The 18,412-nt window shown below is 33.2% G+C and overlaps 2 long non-coding RNA genes across 2 annotated transcripts; both read right to left on the bottom strand.

Annotated features, from left to right (window-relative positions):
* Window positions 1-7,203: 7,203 nt before the first annotated feature.
* Window positions 7,204-8,246, bottom strand: LOC136276237 (uncharacterized). The gene is made up of 2 exons (XR_010714688.1): window positions 7,902-8,246; window positions 7,204-7,747 (listed from the first exon to the last, which is right to left on the bottom strand). It is a non-coding gene; the product is annotated as an uncharacterized lncRNA (long non-coding RNA).
* Window positions 8,247-12,954: 4,708 nt separating this feature from the next.
* Window positions 12,955-14,072, bottom strand: LOC105320835 (uncharacterized). The gene is made up of 2 exons (XR_898853.4): window positions 13,749-14,072; window positions 12,955-13,477 (listed from the first exon to the last, which is right to left on the bottom strand). It is a non-coding gene; the product is annotated as an uncharacterized lncRNA (long non-coding RNA).
* Window positions 14,073-18,412: the final 4,340 nt, after the last annotated feature.

Below are 18,412 nucleotides of genomic sequence, written 5' to 3'. Positions count from 1 at the left end.
TGTTAACACTTGTAATGCAAAAAAGATTAATTTTTACAAGACCTTTTATTTGATATCAAGAAAAAGGGGCTGGCCCCTCAAATTAAGGGACCAAAGGGCTCTAAAGTCTTTCATCTGTAGCCCTTTACTGAGTGATATTTTGTGAACAGTTATAGAAGCAAATATGTTTATCTTACAGTTATGTATCCAATAAATGTAATGATTTTATCATGTGTTACGTAATTAGGGGTTTTTAAGGGTCAAAAATCCTGAATTTTGATCACCCATATCTCAGAAGGGAAAAATATTTTGAAATAAAGTATAGAAGTAAAGATGCTCAAAATGATGTACTAAATAATATGCAATTTTCAAAATTTCGTTAAATGGCCCCTATAAGGAGTTAAGGGATCGGCCCCTGAAACGTTCTTTCCTATATATCTCAAGAACGGTAACAAATTTCTAAACACTTGTTGAACAAAATGTGTTGAGATTTAAATGACCTTTTATTTGATATCAAGAAAAAGGGGCTGGCCCCTCAAATTAGGGGACCAAAGGGCTCCAAAGTCTTTTATCTGTAACCCTTTACTGAGGGATATTTTGTGAACAGTTATAGAAGCAAATATGTTTATCTTACAGTTATTTATCCAAGCAATCTAATGATTTTATCGTGTGTTACGTGATTAGGGGTTTTAAGGGGCCAAAAGTCCAGAATTTTGATCACCCATATCTCAAAAAGGAAATATATTTTGAAATAAAGTATAGAAGTAAAGATAGTCAAAATGATGTACTAAATAATATTCAATTTTCAAAATTTCGTTAAATGGCCCCTATAAGGAGTTAAGGGATCGGCCCCTGAAACGTTCTTTCCTATATATCTCAAGAACGGTAACAAATCTCTTAACAATTGTTAAACAAAATGTGTTGAAATTTAAATGACCTTTTATTTGATATCAAGAAAAAGGGGCTGGACCCTCAAATTAGGGGACCAAAGGGCTCTTAAGTCTTTCATTTGTAGCTCTTTACTGAGGGATATTTTGTGAAAGGCTATAGAAGCAAATATGTTTATCTTACAATTATGTATCCAAGCAATGTAATGTCATGTGTTATGTAATGAAGGTTTTTTAGAGGTCAAGAGTCCAAAACTATGACCACCTATATCTCAAAAAGAAAAAATATTTTGAAATGCAGTTTAGAAGAAAAGATGCTAAAAATGATGTACTTAACAACATGCAATCTTCAAAATTTGGTTCAGCGGCTCCAATAAGGAGATAAGGGACCGGCCCCTAAAACTTTTTCTTCTAAGATATCTCAAGAACAGTGACGAATTCTAAACACTTGTTGAACAAAGCTCTTACACCTGTAACAAAATAGTATCTGGCCCCTAGAATGTAGACCCTGTTTTTTTTTATTCTAAATCATGTTTAACTGTTAAATAGCAAAATCAAGATAGAACAAATTCTAAAATCAGACGGAAGACCTCCTCGTTGCTCGCAACGAGATCGTGTCTAGTTATTATTATTATTATTTTTTCCCCTTTTTCTCTCGTGAATTTCTCAGAGATGTCTTGATGGATTTTTATAAAATTTTCAGGAATGACAGAAAATAAAAACATCTAGAGGATTTTAATTAAAAATGTTCTAAATTCACTTCCGGTCGTCCGTTTCCTGTCCCGCGACAAAAAGCTTGTCACCTCGAGATCTAAGAAACGGTAAAGACTTAAACATTCAAACTTTGTGGGATGATAGACCTATAGCTGTAGATGTGTTTAAACACTTTTGTTTTGTTCGTCATAACTTCCGGTCGTCACCGGAAGCACTTAAAAAATATTTTTTTTACGCATCAATTTTTTTGTCAATAGAATAAATATATAAGAATAAATCTATTCATAGGAAATCTCTGCGATGTAATATCAACAAAAAATTTCTACTTCCGGTGAGATATCTCAATTATCTCAGGTAGCTTTTTTAAAACACATTTTGTACCCGCGAGATATCAGAAACTATAAGCGATCAAGACACGAAACTTTCATAGATGATAGACATTTGATTGAAGATGTGTTTAACCTGTTTCATTTTGTCTTCCGTCACTTCCGGTCCATACCGGAAGAGTTAAAAAAAGAGCTGTCTATCAGTTTAACTGTTTTCCTTTGATATATTTTAGTTAGATAAATGAAAAATAATGTATAAAAGGCAAGTATACAAGAAATATTGATTACAATTTAAATTTAACACTTCCGTTTGCCCGTTTCCTGTCCAGAGACCAAAAACCTGATTTCGACGAGATCTCAAAAACAGTAACGACTTGAACAACCAAACTTTGTGGGATGATAGACCTATGTATGTACATGTGTTAACACTATTTTGTTTTATCCGGCGTAACTTCCGGTCGTCACAGGAAGTACACCTAATTTTGATATTTTTATCATTCACAATAATTTTCGTATCCATTTTTTATTTATGTTAGAGAAGCAATGTCTTACAGTTAAATTGATACTTCTATATCAAAACGGAAGACCTTTTTGTTGCTTTTGCAACAAGAGTCTAGTGTTATATTAATTATTACGATTCGATAGCTGATAATCATCCTTCTCCGACCGTGAAATAATTAATTTGTTTTATACAACTTGCCAGATTCTAAAATAAAATTTCTTTCCTATAGAGTGCAGAAAGGCTTTCATGATGGCATCTAGAAATGAAGCGCAGAATTTGGTGGAATGTGATCTGTGTGGGCAACCAGTCTCGTTTTTCTGCAGACGATGCGGGGTCAATCTCTGTGACCCCTGTGTCCTCATACATCTACGTGTGAAATCTAAAATTGGCCATAACATTGTAGATTACAGCAGCAAGGATGATGACGACACATGCCACTGTGATTCCCATCCCCAAAACGATTGTTCCGCATACTGTAAAACTTGTGATGCTCCGATATGCATGCTCTGCCTTTCTATTGAACACAAATCACACGAAATATCTGAGCTGTCTGATAAAATTGAAGAACTTTTAAAAATTATTGCGAAGGAAAATGATCGACTTCAATCATCCAAAAATGAATTAGAAAGAATTCTTGACCATACGATGAAGATGTTGTCCTCGATACCTTTGTTTTACAAACAAAGGAAAGACGAAGTTACAGCACGGGGAGAAGAGTGGCACAAACAGATCGAGGAGATCGTGAAGAAACTTCACTAGAAACTGGATTACATGCAGAAGGAACACGAGGCTGTACTACAGAAACAAAAGAAAGAGTTTGAAGAAAAGATCGGGAAAGTGAATGAAATGAACGCGAAAACAACAAAATTACAAAAATCAAAGAACGTTACAGAAATACAAACTTTTGTACCAGTGATTGAGAAACAAACGAATTTTAGTGAGGTCTCGCAGTATTCGTTTCCGAAATCCTTTGAACGTAAAATAGATGAATATTTGGAAATCAAATTAAAGGAAAAGGAATCATCGAATAGAAAAATAGTAGTTGACCAACAGTTACTTCTGTTATAGACACTGGATTCCCTTCTGATGAAAAGAAAAAAAATCGTCTGTATGACATGGCGGTTACCGACGATAACAAAGTGTGGATGGGAGGAGAGAGGAAAGAACTGAAATTGTTTGATCTCCAGGGAAACCTCCACCACACCGTCAGGATTACTGCCAAAGGCGGGTACTTATGTTTGTACAACAAACAAGTAGTGTACACAACTATCACACAACAACAAAAAAACAACGTGAAAATGATATCTGACACAGACACTGTGGTGACGATGTTCACTACCGGGGACTGGAAGCCATACGGCGTCACAAGCACCGCATCCGGTGATCTACTGGTCTGTCTCAATAAAGACGATCAGTCCAAAGTCGTCCGATACAGCAGTACCGGTACCGTGCTCCAGGAAATCCAGTACGACATGCGGTGTCAACCTCTGTACAAAAAGACGATTTACATCACTGAAAATGTCAACGGGGACATCATTGTTACTGACTGGGAGAAAAAAACAGTCATTGCTGTCGATAGATTGGGTATATTCCGGTTCTCGTACTCGGATAAGGACAGTAAATTTAAACCTTCCTCACTCGCCACTGATTTTGTCGGTCACGTAATCGTCACTGATTTTCTACGGAACAAGATTCACATGCTGGACAGAGACGGACGATTCCTGAGGTACATCATTCCTGAAGGAGGAATAAAAGATCCACGCGCCGTGTGTATCCTTGGTGACGGTGAGATGATGGTGGGAGAGTGTCTGACCGGAATCGCCAAAAAAATGAAATATCTAGGAGAATAAAAATACAAAATTTATATATCAATCTGTACAAATATGATGGTGAGGGTATTAGACATTCATATAAAAATGTACAGTGAAAGAAAATGACAGTGAATATTAAACCATGACATAACCATCAGCTGACTGTAAAATGTAAGAATGTACATACAATCTGTATTCGGTAAATCTTTAAAGTTGAAATTTTATCATCGAATTTTCCTTTTTGATGCAACTTTTTTATTTTGTTCTAACCATCTGTTTGTCATTGATTGTTTTTTTTTCATTTTCTGAAAACTGTTTTCACAGTTCTACTGCGATTCTTTTTATTTTTCTAAATAAAGTTACAAGTTTGGTTTTCATATATGTACAGATGTAGACTGTAAATAGCGTAAAAAAAAGTAGATAAATTTTTATACAGATTCTTTTGAATAATCTTCCATTATAATTTCGTTCAAAAATTATTTTTTATGTAATATCATTCATAGAAAAAATTATATGATCTCATGCTCACTGACATCGGTTATGGTTTTGGCATACATCGATGATATTGATCGGACAAGCAATTAAGATGACATGTACATGTATTTGATTTAATGGACTATACAAGAATGGTTCGGTGACCTCAATACACATATAGTTCATTTTTTAAAAGGAAAGGAAAGCCAGAAATATATATATATACTGAGAGGGGGATACTTAAAGCTATACACGCTATAATTTGCGTCAATTTTGAATAAAGGGGAAAATGTATGTGTTTGATTACTAATAAAAGTTACCTTTATTCTGTTAATTATAATGCTCAATTCGATCACGTAACAAATATATCAAATATTAAACAATAAAAAATATTTATTTTCCTGCCAGGAAAGTAATGCCTCCTCATGAATATCAATCTATCACGTGATATCGACAGCTAAATTTAGCCTATCATACCAAAACTGGTGAAGGGTCAACATCTTCATAATTGTGATAATTTCACAAAGGAAAGGATATTTTCAGTAAAGCATAAATTTGTCCGATATACGAGTACAAATAAAAGAAAAAAATACAAGCCTGTGAGTAGATATGAATACTTCCTTTAAAAAAATGACGTACACCTGTGGTTTTCCCCTATGTGCTATTTATAGATCCTATAAGTAAGGGTATCGTGAATGGCAAGCGTATTTTACTCATTATAAATGTAAGTATTTCAAATTAACAACTGTTAAGCATATTAAAAATCAAGTTGGATATTTAATTAGGCAAACAATAACGACCACCTAGTTCTCCGCGGACATGCGCAATGAGGTCGGTTTGCTCTTCCTTCATCAATATTCATGAAAAGGTATATTTTCCTGGCAGGAAAATAAACAATTAAAAATCTATATCTTTGTAACGAGATGGAATTCACCCTTGTAATTTACAGATTAAGGATAACTTTTATAAGTAGACAAACACATGCGTTTTCACTGTCATTCAAAATTGACGCAAATTATAGCGTGTATAGCTTTAATGGTAAAAAAAGACGGGAGGATGCTACTGCACTCATTTCTATATGATTTGCCAGTTAGGAATATATATATAATACAATTGGTTGATTATTTAATTGTATTCTACTGTTAGACTGTGCATATATTGGTACAATTTATTTTTTTCTAAAGTTTGGAAAAACAGCTGGTAAAACTTTATTTCAACAATATGGGGGTATACATGTTCAAAAGACTGTGATGCAAAACTAGCTTGTCAGTTTTTATAAACTGTGTTTCTTGTTTATAAAATATATAACTCCTTTACAAATGTTAAAAAAAATAGTATGTAAACAGTATACTTTTTGAGAAATTTCCCACGATATGCAATTTTGAGATTTTTGGGGAAGATTGTGCGAAGCTTAAGGTTCTTGTAAAAAAATATTTTCTGTAGATAACTAATTATTATCAGCCTTTTTGATTTCATGATTATCATTTTGATTATATCCTAACATGATGTAATTTGGTTCATAATTTAATAAATTATGTGACCATTCTTCGTTGTGTAAAAATTTGACTACGTGACCTGAAGCTCACTGTAGGAAAACAAACGCTCCAAAGTATAAATATTTCGGCCGTTTTAGTCAGTTTCTAAATGAAGAAAAAAAAGATTTCCACGTGCCCATGGACAAGTACAATAACTGACTGGGAATCTTCTTGTCAAGTTTCAAATACCTAATAGATAGCTAAGGGGAAATCGTCTAATCGTTCAATACATTTCATTAATCAATCTTGAATGGATGGATGTTTTATATAATATTTTTTTCCATAAAAACCAGATTGCTTAACAATCTAAGCTTAATTGAAAAATTATAATTTATAAGGGCCAGTTTTACTGTATGCTTGATAATTTGGGGTTATGGAAATATTGATATTATTGAACGTGTGCATATATGGTGCTTAACAAGTACGAACCCGTAATTTTTTCTTATATACGATTTAATATCCTCTTTGAATCAATATGTCACTTTAAATCACGTGCTGAAAATAAAGAGCAGTCGCTAATGTAGATGCATGGTCTACTATGAAAGTGGACTTTTTCATCTGATCGATAAAACAATTTTCACTCTTTTTTGTGGGGGTGGGGGTGAGGGGGGGGGGTGCGGTGGAGGGGTCGGCAAACTTAATTCTCCCAATGTATGCATTATTGAGTGTAGCCCTATCAGGCGATGGGTCTGTCAATACTTTGAGCGTCGTGTTAAGTTTTCCCCTACCTAAAAATCTAAGAGAAAGGGATTCAATATAGTAAAGATTGTTAACGACCACCCACCCCGCTCCAATTTCTCTCTCCTAGATTGATTTTCATTGAAAGCAAAATTTTGCATGTTCCGGACAAAAATGTCAAGTCAGGTAAAAATTGATTTTTTTTTTAAAATGGGGAAAATTTATTTATTGTAACAAATAATCAAAGAAACATATGCACGTAGTGAAACATTCAGATGAATCTATAACGAACAAGCATTGGGTATGTAGGATATTCACACAACTTCATGATACATTATATGTTATAATAACAGAAATCCACACAATATACACAAACATTTTAAAAACTATATGAACACAAATAAATATGTTATAGGTCATGATACATGCTATAATATAATGATAGATATAGACAATGTATGTACAATACACGAATAAAGTGACGGTTGAAACTACAATAATACTTTCCCTCTAAATAAGTTCATTCTTTTTACCGATCACACTTTTTAAACGACCGACTTACTTTATAATTCTACGCAACTATTTATATTAGTATTTTGAGCACTATAACTAAGACTTACACTATTCATATAATAAGTTAACTAAATTGCATATCAGTTTTTTGAAACTAGTCTACTATCACAGAACTTCCAAAATATGGCAACTATTGGCACATAAAAGTATATTTCCTCACACTTCTAATAAGAAAAAAGTCACCCTTTTCTAAAATCTGAATTTTTTTCTTGATTTGATGCGTTTGGTAATGCATGGGAAGTGAAGTCCTTTCGGCTTGTCGTCTACTCTGAAAATCAGAAAAATATATTAAATGAAATCCAGAAAAAAACCCATTTTTTTTAATCTGATTTGTTTTATTAAAATAATGCTGTAATTTTGTTAACTAAATAGTTGGTTTAGAACTGATTTTGTTGTTTTAGGATATAGAGAAATCAACTTACAATCATGTGATCTCCCGTAGCCGAATTGTCTTTGGTGCCCAAAAGATGGTCTACCGAAACCGCCAGACAGACCGACTCCGAATCTTGGGTCCGGAATTCCTACAGACCGAGCCAGGATAGCATCATTGATGGCGTCCTGTCGTCTGTTTCTCTGGATGACGTTGTTGATCCCCCATCCAGCCAGCCCGCCGACGAGCAAGGATCCGAGGATTTTCGAGTTGCTGTTCTGAGCAGAAACGTTGCTAAGTCCCAAAAGGGACAGAACAAGGACCATTGCAAGAGATGTCTTCATCTTGTCTTAAAGAATAGAACTGGTGCTTTAAAATGAGGATCACTGGCTTTATATAGGGTATTTTGCATTGATATGGGATTTCCCCCTGCACGTTTTTCTTTATTTAATTATGATTGCTTGTTACGTCATTAAAAGGACTACGTAATTTACTCAGCTTGATTGGTCAATTAAAAAAACCCTAACACCGGCCACTGAGTCAAAATTTGACACTGATAGAACCATGAGCCTTTGGATATATTTCCTTTCCGGTTGGTGCGTCATTCGTTGATTAGAGTGGTCAAAACAGTTATATTTTGTCAGGTTACGTGTAAGTTATTAAACATGGTGTAAAACTGTCACGTTAATTATGGCATATGGACGTCATGCACCTTGTTATGTAAGATGGGAGTTTATGCAAACTGGAACATTCACTATGCATGTGAGCCTAATAGTTGAATGATTTTTGATGTCGAGTTTACTTACAGAGATTGGATAAAACACAAGGGTATTAGTGTTGTAAGCAGAAATTAATGTCTTTTGTAGTGATGCATTAATTTGTGGAAATTATTTAATTTGTTATCTTACCGATTAGTTGTTAAATGCCCGGAGAAAATAATAATTACTAGTATTCCAAAAATCGTATTGTGTTCATTAATTTTCATCACAGACACTTGAACTTGACAGCAACCATGCAGGTCGTTATGCGACACAAGCAAAAAATCATTTGAAAATTGTATATTTTAAACCTTTGTTTACCTTAAATTCATCATTCTGTAATAGCTTCTGGTCAATGAAGGGAATTTATTTTGGGCATTTGTAGATTTTAATCATTTATATAAGTATAAATACAATGTGAAGGATTGGGCTCGATAATAAACTATTCAGGAGTGGAATAAAGAGTGTGTACATGTATGTTAAACGTGCATACAAAATATGTCAAAGATATAAAATTAAAAAATATGTGTAAATGGTATCAAACTTCTTGTTAACTGTTAACTATTGGTAAACGACAAGGAGATCATTTATCTCCATTTCTGTTTTCACTGTTATAATATATTAACGACATAAAAATAAAGAGACTCTCTATTTGAAAGAAATGTATTTCTACATGTACAATTGATTTGGAATAAAAAAATACTTTATTTGTGCATGAAAATCATTATCTTGATGTTATTTAAGCAACGTTTGCAAACGATCTACATATTGCTTAGAACAAATTTATTAGATACTGTGAAAAATGAAAATTCACTGTGAGTTTTGATAAAACGGCATTTTTAATATTTTGTAAAAACAGATAAACCCAGATAGGTTTTACACTTACAATATGGTTGACCTGTTCAAATTATTTAGGATTTCCATTGTCTTGCGGTCTTTTCTTACGAACGGCTCATTTTATGAAACTAAAAAAAAAGCACAACAAGCACAACAATCTAAACCTATCTGATAAATTTTAAGTGCCAAGTTTGTTGTATGCTTAAAGCTATGGCACGCCAAATTCACAAAAATGAGCTAAACATAGTTTCACAGTCGATAAACTAGGTTTATCAGCTGTTAACTATAGTTTACGGATCCTAAACTATAGTTAACGATTCGTTAACTATAGTTTACATCTGTGAAACTATATTTCACTAATGTAAACTATAGTTTACGAATGATAATCATAGTTTATCTATCTGTAAAAAACGTTAACAATAGATGTTGCTGATAAATATAGATTCACTTTTGTTCATTATAATTTACAATCGTTAAGAGTTGTTAATTATAGTTTCACAAATCGTGAAACTAAATTTATCAGAAAAATTCACAAAAATGAGCTAAACATACTTTCACAGTCGATAAACTTGGTTTATCGATTAACTATAGTTTACGGATCGAAAAATATAGTTACCGACGTTAATCTATATTTCACGTCTGTAAACTATAGTTAACGCGATAATCTATGTTTCAGATCTGTAAACTATAGTTAACACTGAAAACAATCATTTGCGGTTGTTAAACATAGTTGATCTGATAAATATAGTTTCACAATTAAGAAACTATGATTAACAACTCTAAACTTTAGTTCACGAATCGGATTGTACATAGTTTATCTGATAAATAAAGTTTCACAATCGTGAAACTATATTTATCAACTCTAAACTATAGTTTACGAATGTAAACTATAGTTTACAGATGTGAATCTATATTTATCAGCAAAATCTATTGTTAACGTATATTTCCAGACAGAAAAACATAGATTTGCATTCGTAAACTATAGTTTACAGACGTGAAATATAGATTAAGGTCGGTAACTATAGTTTAGGATCCGTAAACTATAATAGTTAACAGCCGATAAACCTAGTTTATCGACTGTGAAACTATGATTTGCTAATTTATGTGAATTTGGCGTGCTTTAGATTTGTAAACCGTAATTTACTGATCATAAAACCCTATTTATCAGATAAACTATGTTTAACAACCGCAAATGATTGTTTTCAGTGTTAACTATAGTTTACAGATGTGAAACATAGATTATCGCGTTAACTATAGTTTACAGATGTGAAATATAGATTAACGTCGGTAACTATAGTTTACGATCCGTAAACTATAGTTAACAGTCGATAAACCTAGTTTATCAACTGTGAAACTATGTTTAGCTCATTTTTGTGAATTTTGCGTGCCATATAAAGCTGCTTGGTCCGATTTTATATCAAATTTTGTGCACGTTTTTAAACTATAGTTATGCTAAGTATTTGTATCATACTAGACATTGCAGTAGTTTTTTTAGTCAATTAAGCCAAATTTTAATGGAAAAAAAATCATGTACAAAATTTGTTAACAAAACAAACGACATAAATAGGGTATCGCGTTTTTTCGCCTCATGTTAAAATTCACCCCTGACGTCAAGAGGAATATGGCTGTATTACGACTTTAACATCTCTATAAGTAAAGGTCGTAATGTTCAGACAAATTACAAATAAACATGTGTACGTTTTGTTCGCCTATATTTCTGAAGTTTGCTTTGTTTACAATCGATGCATAGAATGCGGGTTGAATAGCCCTAATCATTCGGCGGACGAAACTAAACAGTTCCCTTTTCTAAACATCCCATGATGCATTCGTTTGCCCAAAGATGAATTATTTTTATTTACTTTGAATATTTCTACCTTTGAAAGAAGACCCATTCTGTTGGTGTAAATAGGAGAAAGTCCATAACTTTCTAAGATTAATGGTTTGTTTGGAAAATTATTTGATACTATAATAACAAAAAAATCGGACCAAGCAGCTCTAAGAATTTAGTGGGTAAAAAAATTTGCTTTTATTGAACGTGTTCACATATGGTACGCAAAGGAACATGGCGATCCACAAACCCATGACACAGCTGATATCCGTTGTTATAATTTAAAAAAAGTAAAACATTTTGAGTTACTATGTCACTTTAAATCACATGCTTAATATGAACAACAGTATGCCAATTTAGATGAATGGTCCATTATGAAACTGGACGATATCGTTTGTATATATAACAATTTTCACTCAAATGTTTTTTGGTGCCAACCTTTGTGAATATATTTGAATGAAATATATAGAAATTCCTCGTATGCTTACGAATGCGTTAAAAAAACTGGTCAAAGACACAAATTAATTTATTTTAATTTCTTGAATATTTCTTTTTTATTACTGTCCTTCAAGAGAATTTACATATCCAAGTGTGACAATCATAAAACTATTATACCGATGGCGGTACATGTATTAAATTGGGATGGAATAAACTAAGATTTTTGACAAAATTGCAAAAACACGTGAACACACATACATTGATTCCAAGCATGATGTACTCCATAATTGTAACGTAACGTACAGATTTTATGAACACCCATAAGGTAAACAATAAGATCGTTTTGCATTTAAAAAATTATAAGGCAAATATTATTGGTAATACTTCTTCGACATAAGGCGAAACTTTAATATATTCTCATACATGACTGTTTTTCAAACTCAAAGGTAGCATTAATAACAAGAATTACATGTAACTTCTAAGTTGTTGTGTGTAAAGGAAACTGAATGCCCTGCTCTTGCTTCCTGTTGGATTTTTTTTTTATGGTTCAGCGGTAAATATCTACTACTGGGGCAGTGAGTCCATTGGTGAAGCAGGTGTAAAGGAAAGTAAGTAAAGGGCTTTGTATAAATACATGTATATAAAACATAATTCGACGTAAATCCCGTATGTTCGTGAGTGAAACTTTGTAGTTTTCTGTAACTGCTAGTAATAGAGTTGTGTTTTTATTACTTGGACTACCTAGTATTTACTTGAGAATAGGACTGTAATAAGCATTGAAAAATAAAACTATATCAAGTTCTTTCCACTCATTCACATAAGATAAAATGTTATATCCGATCATTTCTGTAGTATATAATTAACGAGATCTTTTCTCGTAATAACGAGATAATTAACTCTTAATAGCGAGATCTTTTCTCGTAATTACGAGATAAAATATTTTTTTATGCTCGTCTTTCGTACACGGTGTGCTCTATTTTTTTTTTAATTTTTCGTTACTTGAGATATGAGATATTTTCTGCATTTTGATATTAAAATACAATATTATAAAAACCAATTGTGTATTTATGGCTTACCCGAATTTCTTAATCGGCTGTTTCTGTTTTTGGTAGAGTCTGTTACATATGTGTTTTTCACATCTTTGTAATGCGATCGACTGCATACTATTAGTTTAGTTTTCAAGAATATCATATCAAACTAGATATTAGTACATGAACAATGAAGAGAAACACTTAAATCATGGCGTGAGTTTTCTGGGTTTTTTTTAATACTTTCTTTATAGCACAGCGTAGTATATATGTTTCACAACTGATGAGTAATTCAAATTTATATATGAACAAAGATAAGGGACATATGTTTGATATGTACATTGTACATGTAAACTAATGACAAATAAGTACATGTTATAGTGATACATGATATGGTATATGTTACGATTCATTATATATATACATGTATATGCATAATATATACAAACTATATAACTATGTAAACTATATACTGTTTATCACAAGCAGTAATCTATATGGTCTACGAACTACAATACTTCATGTTATAAGCACTGAAACTATTGATATTACGTCACACTACACGTATATCTATTCTTCTTTGAGAACGACGCATGATATCACAGCTTTGAGTTTCTTTAGTATGTCAACTCTTGGCACATTATAATTCATTACTCCACACTTTTATTCTCGTTTTTTTTTACTTCCCATGGCATTTGGAATAATAATTGGAAGATAAATCCTTTCGATCACTGCTATCCTGCAAAACAGTTTTAAAAATAAATTATTAGTACAAAAAATATAACAAGTAACACGAATATATTGATTTCTAAAGAGTCCCAGAAAAGGAAGTTTCTGTGTTAAGTTTAGATATGCCGGGGGAGGGGGTCCGAATCTTGTTTTTCGATAACTTTACATAAATTGAATAAATTTTAATTATTTTTTTTTGGGGGGGGGGGGTCCTAACTGTATTGACAGTAATCTAAGAAATTAAGAAATTACTATTTCAGCAAATGGAGAAGTCAACTTACAAAGTTCCTACGATCCTATCTACCGTAGCCAAATCGTCTTTGATGCCCAAAAGATGGTCTACCGAAACCGCCAGACAGACCGACACCGAATCTTGGGTCCGGAAGTCCTACAGACCGGGCCAGGAAAGCATCATTGATGGCATCCTGTCGTCTGTTTCTCTGGATGACATTGTTGATCCCCCACCCAGCCAGACCGCCGACGAGCAAGGATCCGACGATATTCGAGTTGCTGCTCTGAGCAGAAACGTTGCTAAGTCCCAAAAGTGACAGAACAAGAACGATTGCGAGAGATGTCTTCATAGTGTCTTGTCGGTGTGAACTGATGCTAAAGTATTAGGATATCGGGATTTATATAGGATGCATAGGTTTTATTTTGGGATTCCCCCTTCACGTTTTTCTTTCATTAATTATAATTGCTTGTTACGTCATTAAACCGACTACGTAATTTGGTCAGCTGATTGGTCAATGAAGTAAAAAAAAAAATCCGAACACTGAGTCAAATCTTTTACAATAAGAAGGACATGGGCCTTCGGATATTTTTTCTTTCCGGTTGGTGCGTCATTCCTTGACGATGGTAGCCGAAACAGTTCTAATTTGCCAGATTACGTATAAGTTATCTCACCTGATGTTAAGCTGTCATGTCCATGCTGTGCGGACGTCATGCACCTTAGGATGTAACATGAAGGTGTGCAAACTTGGTCAAACATAGGCACGACTGCATTGAAAGGATAAGTACATGTATAAGATTTTTGTTAATTATCCGGGACATATATTTAAATTAAGCAAGTCTAGTTGTAGCTCCCGCTATAAAAAAAATTCGGATGGACGACCTGGGAGTTACAGTTTCATACATGTGAAAAAGTTACAATTTACGGAGCAGAGTTTTGTGCTAGTTTTGGACTAATTACTAGTAACCCTATTTATATAGGCCGGTGGGTAACTACCAGTAGTTTATAGAGAATAAAATTTGGTGAACTTTGTGTAACCACGTTTTGTAACACAACAAATGGAGTTATCGGACATAGGCCTGCAAAAACCTTAGTATTGTCGTGTTGTAAATTTTGTGTTTACTGCTACAGTTGTCATGTTGTAAATTTTGTATTTCTGCAACCCGGTAAATTCAAAATTTACAACATGACGTCAAAGAGGGCTGGATGCGTGATCGTGACCATTTCAAAACTACTAAACCGTCATGAAAATTTAAAAGCTGGGCTCTTTACAAACATTTAGGAATATAAATGTATATAAAATCATCTTAATTTAATATCATTGTTATTTTCTTCTTCACAATAATATGACATGCCTACAGAAAATTACCCAGTATTTCAGATTATTTGGATAACTTCATGGCTAAAAGCTTTAATTATAAAAAATTGAAACTCGTGCACTTAGTCATGCAATCTGATGCCTTTTCAATTCTTTTCTGATTCATTTTTAGACTCCTATTTCTTATGAACGGATTTTCCACAAGAACAGGATTAGACTAAATTATGAAAACTTTCTCAGTTTTTCAGCGCAACTCCTCAAAAACTACTAAACATGATATCGAAGACTTTGTATAAAAAAAGAACAGGACAGGTATAACTTAGTTGATTTTTTTTTTACAAGGCATTGTAATTCCTTTGTTATTCTAGGAGTTATGCCCGTGATAAACTTATAAACTCTGACATATACATGTACTACTTAACAGTTAGTCAGCGCAATTTAAAAGAATTTTATGAAAATTTGGACTAAAAAGGTACATAATGTTTATGAGCATAATTATCGAAACTAGAAATTCCCATCGTTTTATTTTCCGGAAATTTTGCACTTTTAGAACGTTTCCTGAAGTAGCTCAACTTTAGGTGACTGAACAGAATTTCAAAACAAAACTTTGTATATATACATGTATATAGACATCATTCTAGTACTTTTGTAGGTGTCTAATCTCCCAGGAAATTTCGATTTGATAGTTTTCTTGGAGTTAGCTCATTTCATCTGGTGTTTGATTACTTGTTGTATTTGATGCATGTACTTACATTTAATGCAACTTTATCAAGTGAAGTGGGAGCATTTTCTTTCTTATCATTTTTGAATATAATTTAATATCTATTAATATACAGGTAACTCTCGATGGCTCGAAGTGCTGGGGACCGACAAAAAACTTCGAGAGATCGAGAGTTCGAGTTTTCAAGAGTTCGTATTTTTCCGGGTTGGTGTTGTTGGTTTTGAAATTAGTTTTACCGGATGTTATATTTTACCCTCCAAAATCCAAATAAAATGTCTTTCATGCTATTTAACAAATAAATCGATGATTTTGATGCTATCAAAATAAAACACAACAATTTTATTTTCATATCTCGAAAAAAATGTTTGTTTTTATCCCAATGCAGTCCGCACTTAATAACAACATGGAGGATTTTACCGCGCCTTCGATAGATCGACTTTCGAAAGGCTTATGACATGTGTGTATTTTGACAACTTTTGACAACTTTACTTTTCCTGACTGAGCCAATTTGAGTGTTTTAGAAGTAAATAAATTATTTTATATTTTATTTATTCTTTGTTGAACATCATAATCGCATTTGACGTTTAGCACAACTAAATTTATTAACCGCGTAATCACAAATTAAAAGACCATCGATGATTTTAAACCAGTACAAGTATAATCGGTAATTATCTAATTACACCCCTTGCTTCAAATGTCACTTGAATAAACACCCCATATCGAGAAGCCCGTGTTAAACGCTTGGGGTCATTGTGGTCGTCCAAGGTGTGAATGTTATGTAACGGTTCTGTCAACTTGGCGACTTCGAGGTACCAAAGGTAAATTGCTATATGTTTTGTATAACGGGACTGCAAATTGACTTCGAGAGATCAAGGGTTTCGAGTGATTGAGAGTTCGAGGTTTCAAGAGTAATATTGCTTAGTTAAATAAGGAAAAAAATCGGGACCAGAGTCTCACTTCGAGCGATCGAGTGCTTCGAGAGATCGAAGTTCGAGCCATCGAGAGTTACCTGTATAATATTTTTTTTGAGTGCATTAACAGTGTTACTTTTTTTTTACTTAATCTCTCTCTCTCTCTCTCTCTCTCTCTCTCTCTCTCTCTCTCTCTCTCTCTCTCTCAAATCAATTTGACTGAGAATATGTTGCCCTCGGAAATTAGGCATTTGTAAACAAACATGCACATAACCATAAACTAAAACCCTTCAAATGAAGGTAACCAACCGTATAAAAACGGCATGTTACATGTACAATGTTTCTATTGCTAGTCAAGACTGAAGTATTGACCAGAGGGTCAACATTCTAGTGGTCAGTCAGTTCAATCGCATGCATGTGTCACCGACCCGTGTTAAACATGCCGGAAGTGTGGAATAACATGTTCGTTTGCATAACTGAAAAAATCTTAACACTTTATCATAGATTAACACTCTCAATTGTATCTCTTAGTGGTGTTTTTATTTTGTTGAATGAGGCGAGGAAAAATACTTAAATTATATTTTTCTGAGTTTGTTGCATTTTAATTGAGTATTTATCAATACACGATTTAATCGCTTATTTGATGAATGCGCTGATGTCGACCAATCAGAGTTACGGAATGTTTTAACCAATAAATTTCTCGTTTGATCACGTGGTCTCATATAAAAAATCATCCATCATTTCATTCATCGCCGATGTGAAGTCTGAGTGATGTAAAATCGTGCAATAAAATGTTTATTGCCCTCTACCACAAAATAAAAACCCTGCATTCATCATGAACCAAACAGAAAACTAATGGCCAACATCACCTACCGCATATGTATTTTGGACACAAAAACAAGCATTTATAACATTATTTTACTCTTAATTTTAATACGCTCAGAAATATGAACAAGGCAACAGAACATGTTGACTAATATTTTTATAGACTTTAAAATCAATTTGGTTCAAGCCATATTTTCAATGCTGGTATGTAATGATTTTATATTAACGCGGATAGAAATAAAATTAGCGCATCGATTATTGTTTATATATAGGAGAATGTACACATATTCGTGTATCGGCATGCATTTTCCTTATTATCAAAGGGGTCACATTTTGTCGTCGACTAAGTCAAGTTAAGTAAATCAAAGCTATGCTTATAAGATAATTCATCCATTCATCTGGAATTGACACTACAAGCGATATAAATAATTTCATTTTTTCTCGAATCTTTTCTTTATCCTACTACATGTAGCTGTTCAATATTCAATAATTCTATATGTACGTCTGGGTCCATGTGCTAAATTCATTCACTGAAGAGTAAAAGATCACTTGCTTGAAACGTACATCTATTCTACATGTCACAGGACAGTGGTATATATAAAAATAATATGAGGAGTACAGGCGTCGATAGCAAACAAGCAAAAAAAACCCAAAAACCACATTTCCCTCAATCCTCAAAATCCTAATCCGTAAAAGAGGAGCGGGGGGGGGGGGGTGTTACAACGGTGCAATGTGAAATAGTTTTAGCATGATACTCATTAGGCTATTTTGGGGGTACTAAAACATGAAACACTTATTGTTAAAATATATAAAAATGATATTGATTAATTCATTCATTATGATTGTGTATTTTCTTTGCAGTCCCCCGGTTCATATGATTATGTCTACATTTTCAAAAAAGTTGGGGGGCTAAGTCGGTTCCAACGCCAATGAGAGGAACA

This window comes from Magallana gigas, chromosome 6 (assembly GCF_963853765.1).
Source record: "Magallana gigas chromosome 6, xbMagGiga1.1, whole genome shotgun sequence".
NCBI lineage: Eukaryota > Metazoa > Mollusca > Bivalvia > Ostreida > Ostreidae > Magallana > Magallana gigas.
Note: the sequence above shows the minus strand (reverse complement) of the source record. Positions and strands in the feature narration are given on the sequence as shown.